Source organism: Equus przewalskii, chromosome 19 (assembly GCF_037783145.1).
Source record: "Equus przewalskii isolate Varuska chromosome 19, EquPr2, whole genome shotgun sequence".
Taxonomy (NCBI): Eukaryota; Metazoa; Chordata; class Mammalia; order Perissodactyla; family Equidae; genus Equus; species Equus przewalskii.
In genome coordinates this window covers 14,241,942-14,251,980 of record NC_091849.1, presented here as the reverse complement: position 1 = coordinate 14,251,980, position 10,039 = coordinate 14,241,942, and positions in this window count along the sequence as shown.

Below are 10,039 nucleotides of genomic sequence, written 5' to 3'. Positions count from 1 at the left end.
CTGTTAGCGGCTCTGTTTAAACTGGCCTGTTCCATGTCCCTCGGCTGCACACTAGGCAAGTTTTTGCATTAATTTTGGCTGCTAGCATTCTTTTGCCTAGCCTCATTGCTGGAGACTGTCAACCAACACTAACAAAGTACAACATGAAGACCAGCTTAAAAGTAGCACTTCCTGGGGGCCGGTCCTGTGGCTGAGTGGTTAAAGTTCTGTGCTCTCCACTTTGGTGGCCTGGAGTTCACAGGTTTGGATCCTGGGGGCAGACCTACTCCACTCATCAGCCACACTGTGGCGGCGTCCCACATACAAAGTAGAGGAAGACTGGCACAGATGCTAGCTCAGGGTGAATCTGCCTCAAGCAAAAGAAGAGGAGGATTGGCAACAGATTTTAGCTCAGGGCAAATCTTCCTCCCCTTCCAAAAAAAAAAGTGGCACTTCTTTCTTGGACAAATCTGCAGTGGGAAAGAACTACCAAGTCTTCCTGGGGAAGGTGAAAACGAAGTCACCAGGAGAATTTCTGGCTTTCCTGGGAACCTGTTCCAAGTTATAATAATAAAAACTAATCTTTGTTTGCCTATGCGCCACGTGCTCTTCTGAGTACTTGAAATGTATTAACTTATTTGATAACAATGCATGAGGTAGTGTTACAGACTGCATGCTTGTGTCTCCCCAAAATTCATATTTTGAAACCCTCACCCGCCATGGAATGGTATTAGGAGGGGGGCCTTGGGGAGGTAATTAGGGGATGAGGGTGGAGCCCTCATGATGGGGTGAGAGCCCTTGTAAGAAAGAACTTGAGATTGCTTGCTTCCTCTCTCTGCTCTTCCCCAGGTGGAGACTCAGCAAGAAGGTGACTGCAAACCAGAAAGAAGCTGTCCCCAGAACCCAACCATGCTGGCACCTTGATCTCGGACTTCCCGCCTCCAGAACTGTGAGAAATAATGTCTGTTGTTGAAGCCACACAGTCTATGGTGTTTTGTTGTAACAGTAGGAGCTGACTAAGACAAGAAGGGAGTATTGCCCGTCGCATGTGACTGGTGAGGAAATGGAGGCACAGAGCAGTTGAGTAATGTGTCAGAGATCAAACAGCTAGCAAGCGGGGAAGCCAGGAGGAGGGCTCTTTGTACAGCCCTTGCTCTTTACACACACACTAGGAGACACAAACAATAAACTGCCTCTACACACAGTCTTTGTGTCTTCAGTTTCAGAACCTCCAGAAGGACCTTGGAGTATGAAGATTTCTCTACAGAACCAAGTTCTTGGTGAGAGGTTGGCCGTGCAACGGACCCAAGCCCCTGGGATTCAGCCCTCAGGCCCCAGGACAATGGGGGACAGTGAAGATTGTCCCTTTTTACCTCATGGTGATAGTGACTGGTGAGCAGAGCTATAGATTTTGTTTGTTTGCGTAAAACATAAAAAGCATCACAGAGAAATGTAAACATCGGTAAATTGAGGTTCTGAGCAACAACGACAAGCGCTTTTTAAAACAGGGAAGCGCAGCTTTTCTCCTTGCCACGCGCTCCTCCTGCTCCCGCTCTGTGCCCTGCTCCAGAACCGCCATTTTCTGAGCTCTCAGCAGTAAACTTAATAAAGATTGATATCAGCGACAAATTCTGTCAACTTCTACGCTGCAAAACTTAGTCACCGTGCAAAATGGACCAAGGAAAATAAATAACCCGAGGAATGATGGAGTGTGTAAATATTGATGGGAACGCCAGGCACCGGGAAGTTGGATGAAGCGAAAAAGAACTTAGTTTCCGTGACCTGAGTGAAGGCAGGTCTTTTCACATTGATTTTAATTCTCTGGCATTATTTTCTTGGTGGGAATGTGTGTTGTAGGCTGAATTGTAAATTCTTGCATTCCAAAATAATCATTCCAGAAAAAGCATTTCTTTAATTAGATTTTAAAAATGCTATTACAAAAATAGTACTGTACACAGAAAAATATTAAAATACATATAGGAAAAATAGAGTAAGAAAGAACACTCATAATTCCATCACCCAAAATATTGGCTGTAAGCATCTTCCAGACTTTTTTCCATGCTATTGTATACATTTCCTAATTTCTAAGAGGCAAGTTTTTCAAAGTTTGGTATCTCTGAAATCAGATTGAGTCTCTGGGTACATATCCCATGGCAGCATTTTCTTTTGTCGAAAAAGGCTCTTAGTAAGTTAATGTTGTTTCCTACAAATGATGACATTTTGAAACCAAAGATATATGTGGGTGTCATAATGTGTAGAAAATATTATATTTTATATACTATCTTTTCTTTTTTTACCTTGTTTTCTTTTTTTTAAAATTGAGGCATAATTGACGTAACATTTCATGTGTGAGTTTCAAGTGTACATCATAATGAGTCAGCACTGGTGTATGTTGCAAAATGATCACCAAATAAGTCTAGTTAATATCTGTCACCACACACAATTTCAAAGTTTCTTTTTCTTGTGATGAGAACTTTCAGAATCCACGTTCCCAGCTACCTTCAGATATGCGATACAGTAATCCTAACTATGATCACCATGCTGTGCTTTACAACTCCATGATTTATTCATTTTATAGCTGGAACTTTGTAGTTTTGACCCTCTCCACCCATTTCTCCCACCCCGACCCCTCCCTTTTTTCTTTTTTCTCGTTATAAAGTATACACAATATAAAATCAACCATTTTAATCATTTTTAAGTGAACCATTCAATGGCGTTAAGAATATTCACCACGTTGTGTAACAATCACCACTACCTGTTCCCTAAACTTTTTCATCATTCCAAACAAAAGCTGTCTACCCAGTAAATAGTAACTGCCCGTTCTCCCCTCCTCCCCGCCCCCAATAACCACTATTCTACTTTCTGTCTCACGAATTTGCCCATTCATCATGTAAGTGGAATCATATCTCATATAAGAGGAACCATGCAATATTTGTCCTTTTGCGGCTCTCTTATTTCATCCTGCATAGCGTTTTCAAGGTTCATCCACGTTGTAGCATGCGTCAGAATTTCCTTCCTTTTTATGGCTAAATAATACACCATATTTTGTTTATCTGTTGATGGACACTTGAGTCGTTTCCAGCTTTTGCTGTTGTGAATAATGCTGCTATAAACATTGGTGTGCAGTATCTGTTTGAATCCTGTTTTCGGTTCTTTGGAATTGACTATCCAGGAGTGGAATTGCTGGAGCACGTGATAATTCTGATTAAGTTTTTGAGGAACTGACAAACCGTTTTCCACAGTGGCTGCGCCATTTTGTGTTTCCACCAGTGATGTGTAAAGGGTTCCAGTTTTTCCACATCCTCGTTGATACTTGTTATTTTCTTTTTTAAAATATATAGATGTATACCCTAATGGGTATAAAGTAGCTGTATATACTATTTTGAAATCTGCTTTTTCCTGTTGATAATATATTCTGAACATCTTTCCATGGCAGTTAATATTCTTCCACAATCTGTATCGATTGTCATTTTAGCGGCTGTAGTTGCTCAGTTGTATGTACGCAAGTACATACTTTTTTAAACAATCCTCTATTGTTGAATACTTAGGTTGTTCTCAGTTGTTTCCTATTATAAATTATGATGAAATAAATGCTTTATGGCCATTTTTTGCACACATTCTTAATTACTTCATTGGTATAAATTCCTAGATATGCTACTGTTGAATCAAAGATATGAATGTGTAAGGCTTTTAATTCATAATTCTAAAATTGCCTCCACTCAGTTTTAAAAAGAAAAAATCAACAGCCCTTCATTGAAGAGCCACCCACACCACTACTGCCAACCCCAAAGATTTAACTGGAAAATATTTACACTTATGAGGAAAAGAAGAAGTGGCTATGAGAATCTGGTCAATGAAATAGAAATTGTATCAGTCAGCTGTTTTGCCAGATGGCTTGACAATTCTGGAAAGATGAAGTTCTTTACAATATTCATCTTGGGTCTGGGGATAAACTTTTTTCAAAGAAGTTTGATTGCTTTCTTCCTGACCCGATTTTCAGATTTCTCATCCACCATTCTCGCCTGGGGTGTAGTGGGAAAATGAAAAGAAAGAGTAAAATGAGACAATTCCACCCGAGAGTTCCTCTAGCAGATACTTAAACTTGGAATTCTGAGCATCTGTACAAAATTTCTAGAGAAGAGGAATAAAAACGACTTTTTGATTGGTATGTCTAAATTAGTACACATAACATGCCAAATTTATACTGCAGAAATGCTCTAGAGAATTTCTTACCTCTGAAAAGCTGGGTGATTTTACTGAAAGCATCACTTTTCATCTTTCATTGCTTGTTAGTGCAGACGCTGCAACACTGACCAGAGGGCAGGTATGTGAGCAGTCATCCTATAATTAGACTTACCTGCTCTGGCTAAGTCACCTGTCTTAGTCTGTTCAGGCTGCTAAACAGAACACCATAGGCTTCCCACAGTTCTGAAGGCTGGAAAGACCAAGATTAAGGTGCTGGCAGATCTGGGATCTTGTGAGAACCTGCTTCCTGGTTCATAGATCGCTGTCTTATCACACCGTGTCCTCACGTGGAGGAAGGGACAAGGGAGCTCTCTGGGGTCTCTTATACATGCTAACCCCATTCAGGAGCATTCCACCCTCCTGAGCTAATCACTTCCAGAGGCCCTACCTCCGAATACCATCACGTTGGGGATCAGGTTTCAACAGAGGAATCTGGGGGATATGAACGTTCTGTCTGTAGCCTCACCACATTAAAAACCATGGCCTAACGTTGTGGTCCTTAAAGTAGTAGTTCTCAGACTTAATTGTGCATCAGAATCACTGAGGGCTGTTAAGACACAGACTGCTGGGCCCCGCCTCCAGAGTTTCTGATTCAGCAGGTCTGGGCGGGGCCTGGGAATGTGCATTTCTAACAACTTTCGAGATGTTGCTGGTTAAGGACCACACTGTGAGGCCCACTGACTTAGATGATGTTGCCTCTCACTCACTTCCCTCAGGGTAGCTTTGGATGATCATTTGGGTGAGTGATTAAGAGAAAGGAAACTAAATGATAAACAAAAGAACTATAAAGATTGCGATAATCATGACAAAGAGCTACAACTATGTTTTATTAACAGGACTGTTTTTTACTAAGAGAATTATTGGAGTCCTCATCCTTAGAATCAGCATCAACAAACAAAAGTCTTGTCTGCACAGAAATAGAGGTCAATCTGGATCATATATTAACTCTGATAATTAAATTTTTCACTACGCTTATTTCACCGCCTCTAGTGACTAACAGTTTTGATATGCATAAATAACACTGATGAATGGCTTAAAATCTTTTCAAAGATGTATCTTGTAGGTCCCCAAATAAAAAATATACTCTTTGAGGCAAGGATCCTATTTCCTGTCACTCCAGGGCTCTTGGCACCAAGTCAGCATTCAATACATGTTGTTGACCAACTCACGGTAAGGGAGTCAATCAACAAGGTGCATTAGGACCATCAGAATGTGAGACAAGGAAATATTTAGGAAGGATGGGAAGTATGGTAGACTATTACATGCCCTTGTGTAGTCCCTTCCACATTGACTCTTGGACTTGGCATGTGACTTGCCTTGGCCAATGGAACAGCAGCAAATATGATGGAACAGAGACATGATCAGCATATGGCTTGTCCTCTTGAAATGCTCCTGCTTCAAGTCCTTCTGCCATCTGTAAGGAAGCTTGGGCTAAATTACTGAATGATGAGCAACCCCGTGGAGGAAGACTTGAGAAGATAAGAGGCCATCCAGGATGTTCCAGCCGCAGCTCCCAGGTGAGTGCAGTCTCCTGAGTAGCCTTAGCTACTGCACTTGGGGCTGAAGAACCGCCAGCTGATCTCTGTCAATCCCAGACTCACAAGAAATAACGGGAGGCGGTTGTCACAAAGTAGTAGGTAATGGAAATGGGAAGAATGCAAAAGGAGTATGCTTTAAAATCTAAAAAATAATTCCATAATCGCATATGAGATTTCCCTCAGGTCATTTCTGCTTTTGTGGTACTGTACAACAGTGCTTAGTCGAAATCTGAGAAATAACTAGATGTCATGAAAATTTCATTCACTTACTTATTCACTTAACAGACTTTCATTGACCTTCTATTACAAGCCAGAGTCTGGGTGAATAGAGAAGAAAGGGAGGGAGGGAGAGGCAAGGAAACCAATAATCCTAGCACAGTGTGGGAAGTGCTGTGAAGAACAGTACACGGGGGTGTAGGGGAGGTTGGAGGGGCAGGGCAGAGCTGAGGCAACTTCCCAGGACAGGCCATCGCAGAGGGAAAGATTTTGCTGGCTAATGACTTTTATGGAACCCTGACTTGGGGTCATTTAATTCGAGATATCTTTGTAAAACTCAGGATAAAAAATAAAAATTAAAAAAAAAACTGGTGAGGTAGACAAGAAGGAGAGACAAGCTTTTGTTATTTATTTAAAGATTTCAAACATAGCCCTTTATACAATATGAGCAATCCTTCCTGGCTTCCTTAAAGCACATCCTGGACACGTGGCCAAGAAACTGTTTCCTTCAATCACCGTGACAGAATGCCACATGTGACAATACAATGCACCCTCCCCACCCCCTCCCCACACATGTACTGAAAGTCAGAGCTCAGACTCATACGTCCTCATCCCTGTCCCTGACACTAACAACCTGGGAATTACTGGGAGAAAAGCCTGGCATGTGTGGGAGCCACCATAAGAGAAACTGTCCCAGAAGAGAGGTGCTAACTAGGTGAAGACATATGACTCTGAGCACTGTTTCCTAATTCTAATGGAGGGAGATTCTGGCGTGGAGCCAGGAAACAGAAAAGGCATGAAAGGAAGAACTAATTTGGAGCTGGCAAAGTGAGTGTTTTCTGGCTTATTTAAACACATAGATATAGAATTCAAACAGGGAGGAAGAATCTGACTACCAGATGGAGCTGCTGAGTGAGGCAGGATGTCAACAATGGAGTCAACAATGCCCAGGCATGAAAGGATACATTTTGACAGCAGGGAAGCCATAGAAAGAAGGATGCTCGGTGGACTGAGTGGGTTAGTATTTTATTTCCATGTAAATCTCTTGGAGGCAGAGGTTGAGGTTATTGGCTTGGCCCCATATTAAAAAAAATCCCCACAATCCAGCCCTTCAAAGACCTTCTGGGCTTCTAGGGAAACAAGTCACACAGACCCCTAATAGGCAGATAGAAGGACCTTCACCGAACACGAATTTACGGAGTGCCTATTGGGAGGCAGGCACTGTGCTGGGTTTCAGGGATATACTGAGGAGCATGATAGACAGATTCTCTGCTCTCAGCGAACCTGCATTCTAAGTGCCATTTAACATGCCAAACGTTTGGAGGTGCCCGGAGCACACAGGAGGTCGGAAGGGAAGCTGTATTGAGTTGGTGGAAGCTCACAGGAAACTTGGCTTCGAGTGCCTCTCAGCAGCTCACTTGTTCTGTGACCTTAGGCAAATTGCTGAAACTCTCTTCTTCCCGTCTGTAAATTGGTGATAACAATACGTACCTTACGTGATCATATTGAGGAGTTGCTGGGGGAAGGGTAGGTAGTAGCAGTTTGCTGGAGGGTGGAGGAGGGGCAAGGCTTTGTAGAAGAGACAGGCTTTGAGCTTGATGCTGTTGGCCAAATGCGGACGCTGACCCTGTATGTGGTAGCTCTCAGGAGACATGGTTGCTCAGGGATAAAAAATGTAGGAATTAGAAAGACAGGAAAACTTAAAGGAAAGAGCCAGAGGGAACAAGTACGCTGTCTGTCTCCAGCGTGATTTTGTAAAGTCTGGAATTCATTGCTTCTCCCTCAACGTGATTTCATGATTCATGCTTCTCTCAACGTGATGTAATATGCTCTGTGAGGTTTATTGCGCTGCATTCCATGTCCAGTGTCAGAAAGCTTGGAAGATAGCCCTTGGTTTCACTTTAACTCTTCATCTAAACTATGATCTAACTTGAGGAAGCCTCAGCCTGGCCAGACCCCCAGCCCCTACATTTCCTCCTTCTCTTCACTCTCTTCTTCTGCCTCGGTCAAACGGTCCTGCCTTTATCTCACACATGGACTTTGTAAATAATCGTGGGGTGATTTGTGTACTCAGCTAACCTCAGAACAGAAAAAGTGTGTCAACAAAGCAAAACACTCCAGCCAAGTCATGGACCTCTGCCGGAGGGAGCCACCTCTTCTTTTCTCACTGTGAAATATTATCTCAGCAGGCAGTGGGGGTCCAGGCAGTGCGAACAACAGGCTGTCTAGAAGAGAGCCCCCTTTCCCCAACCCTCACAGCCCCAGCTCAGCTGTATTTTTTTTTCCTTGAGCAGTGGGTCAATTTCTCTATTGTTTGTGTAAATTAAGCGAGCTGTGAGTGTTGCTAGTAGTTGAGGGAAGTGCCCTCTGGTTGTTTATGGCTTTTCCCTCCGTCACAATACCTACCGTCAAGGAGGCTGAGCCCGTGTGAATTTACAGGTCTGGGACAGGAACACAGAGAAATGTGAAACGGGCCCTCTGATTGCTCAGGTGCAAACAGAGGAGCCAAACTTCCGTCTGGGGCCCACTGTTGAGGGATGCGTTCCAATTATTTAGCCCAGTGGGTGGGAATGGGTCAGGGGAGAACGGAGTGAAGGACTCATGTGTGGGATGAAGGGATCTGAGGCCAAGCAGGGGTTAAAACTTTCTGCCAAGTTTTGACTTGAGAAGCACTAATCTAGGTCAGGGGTTAGCAAACTTTTCCTGTAAAGGGCCAGATAGTAAATAATTTGTTCTTTTTGTGGGCTGTCCGGTCTCTGTCGCAACTACTCAACTTTGCCCTTGGAGGGCAAAATTGGCCATTGACAATTGGTAAATGAATGGGCGCATTTGTGTTCCAATAAAAGATGGTTTACAATCACCAGTGGCAGGCCGGATTTGGCCGGCGGGCTGTCATCTTCCACCTCTGGTCTAGAAGAGCACCCTTTCTACATTTCTGTTGAGCTAGCTCTATCTGGGAGAGGAGACAGTTTGCCTCCCTGCTCCCCAAACCTTTATGTGACTCTGCTTTCTCCACCCTAACGTTCTCTCAGTATGAACCCCAAGTGCCGGAATTGGCCATTTACCTTGACAGGGTGGCCCCTAAATGAAAGCCAGCAGGGAGGGTGACCCCGGGTTTCAGGATTTGGTTGATAAATTCCCGCCACGGGCAGGAAAGGGACAGGTAGTTATTGGAGGTGCTGAAACCCACTCCCCTTCTCAGTTCAGGGGGGTGTAAGGACCTTCCTTAAACAGTTTGGTTTAGAATCACAGAATTCTCCTATTTTTCACCTCTTTCCTTCTTTCCAGTTCTCTTAGAACCTGAATGTTGACACTTCTACTTTATCTTCTGTATTTCTTAGCTTTCCTTTCATATTTTTTATCACTTTATACAATCCTCGTGCTTTCAGGAAGAGCTCCTCATATTCCTAATATTCCAACCCATGAAGTGCATTCTTCCGCTCCGTCCTTCCACCGTGTGTCCTTTCATTGGGCTCTTCACTCAGAGCCTGAGAGCGGGTACAGTGGGTAAGGGGTGGCCTCGGAGATGGACAGCTTGGGTTCCAATCCCAGCTCTGCCTAGAACGGCAGGCAAGTTACTTAACCAGTCTGTGCATCAATTTCCCCATCTATGAAATGGGCTTCATAATAGCACCTAGCTCTGTTGCTGTGAGAAATAAATGAGTCATGTGAGTGGGGTACTTAGAACAGCAGCAGATTTGAACCCATACTGTTTTCATACCGCATGCTTTAACGTCCTTATTTTTCTTCACAATATTTTATATTGGTAACACCTTCCTTTATTTCTTACTTATATTTATCATGATCACTTTCAATCCCAACCCTTCCGATGGTATTTGTTGTGCACTTTGCAGCCTTTTCTGGCAGTAGTAGCCCTCAGGGGTCCGGTTGTGCTCAGATGATACCAGCTACAGTTTTCCAATGCTGTGTGTTGGAAAAGGTCAAAGGCCTGCCCTGGTGAGTTTAAGAAGGCAGGGCATGAACCCCTAGTGGGAGCCCCAGTCACCCCAGGACCACTGTCCATCATTCCTGGAAACCTCTCTGGTTAGGTTTAACCTTAA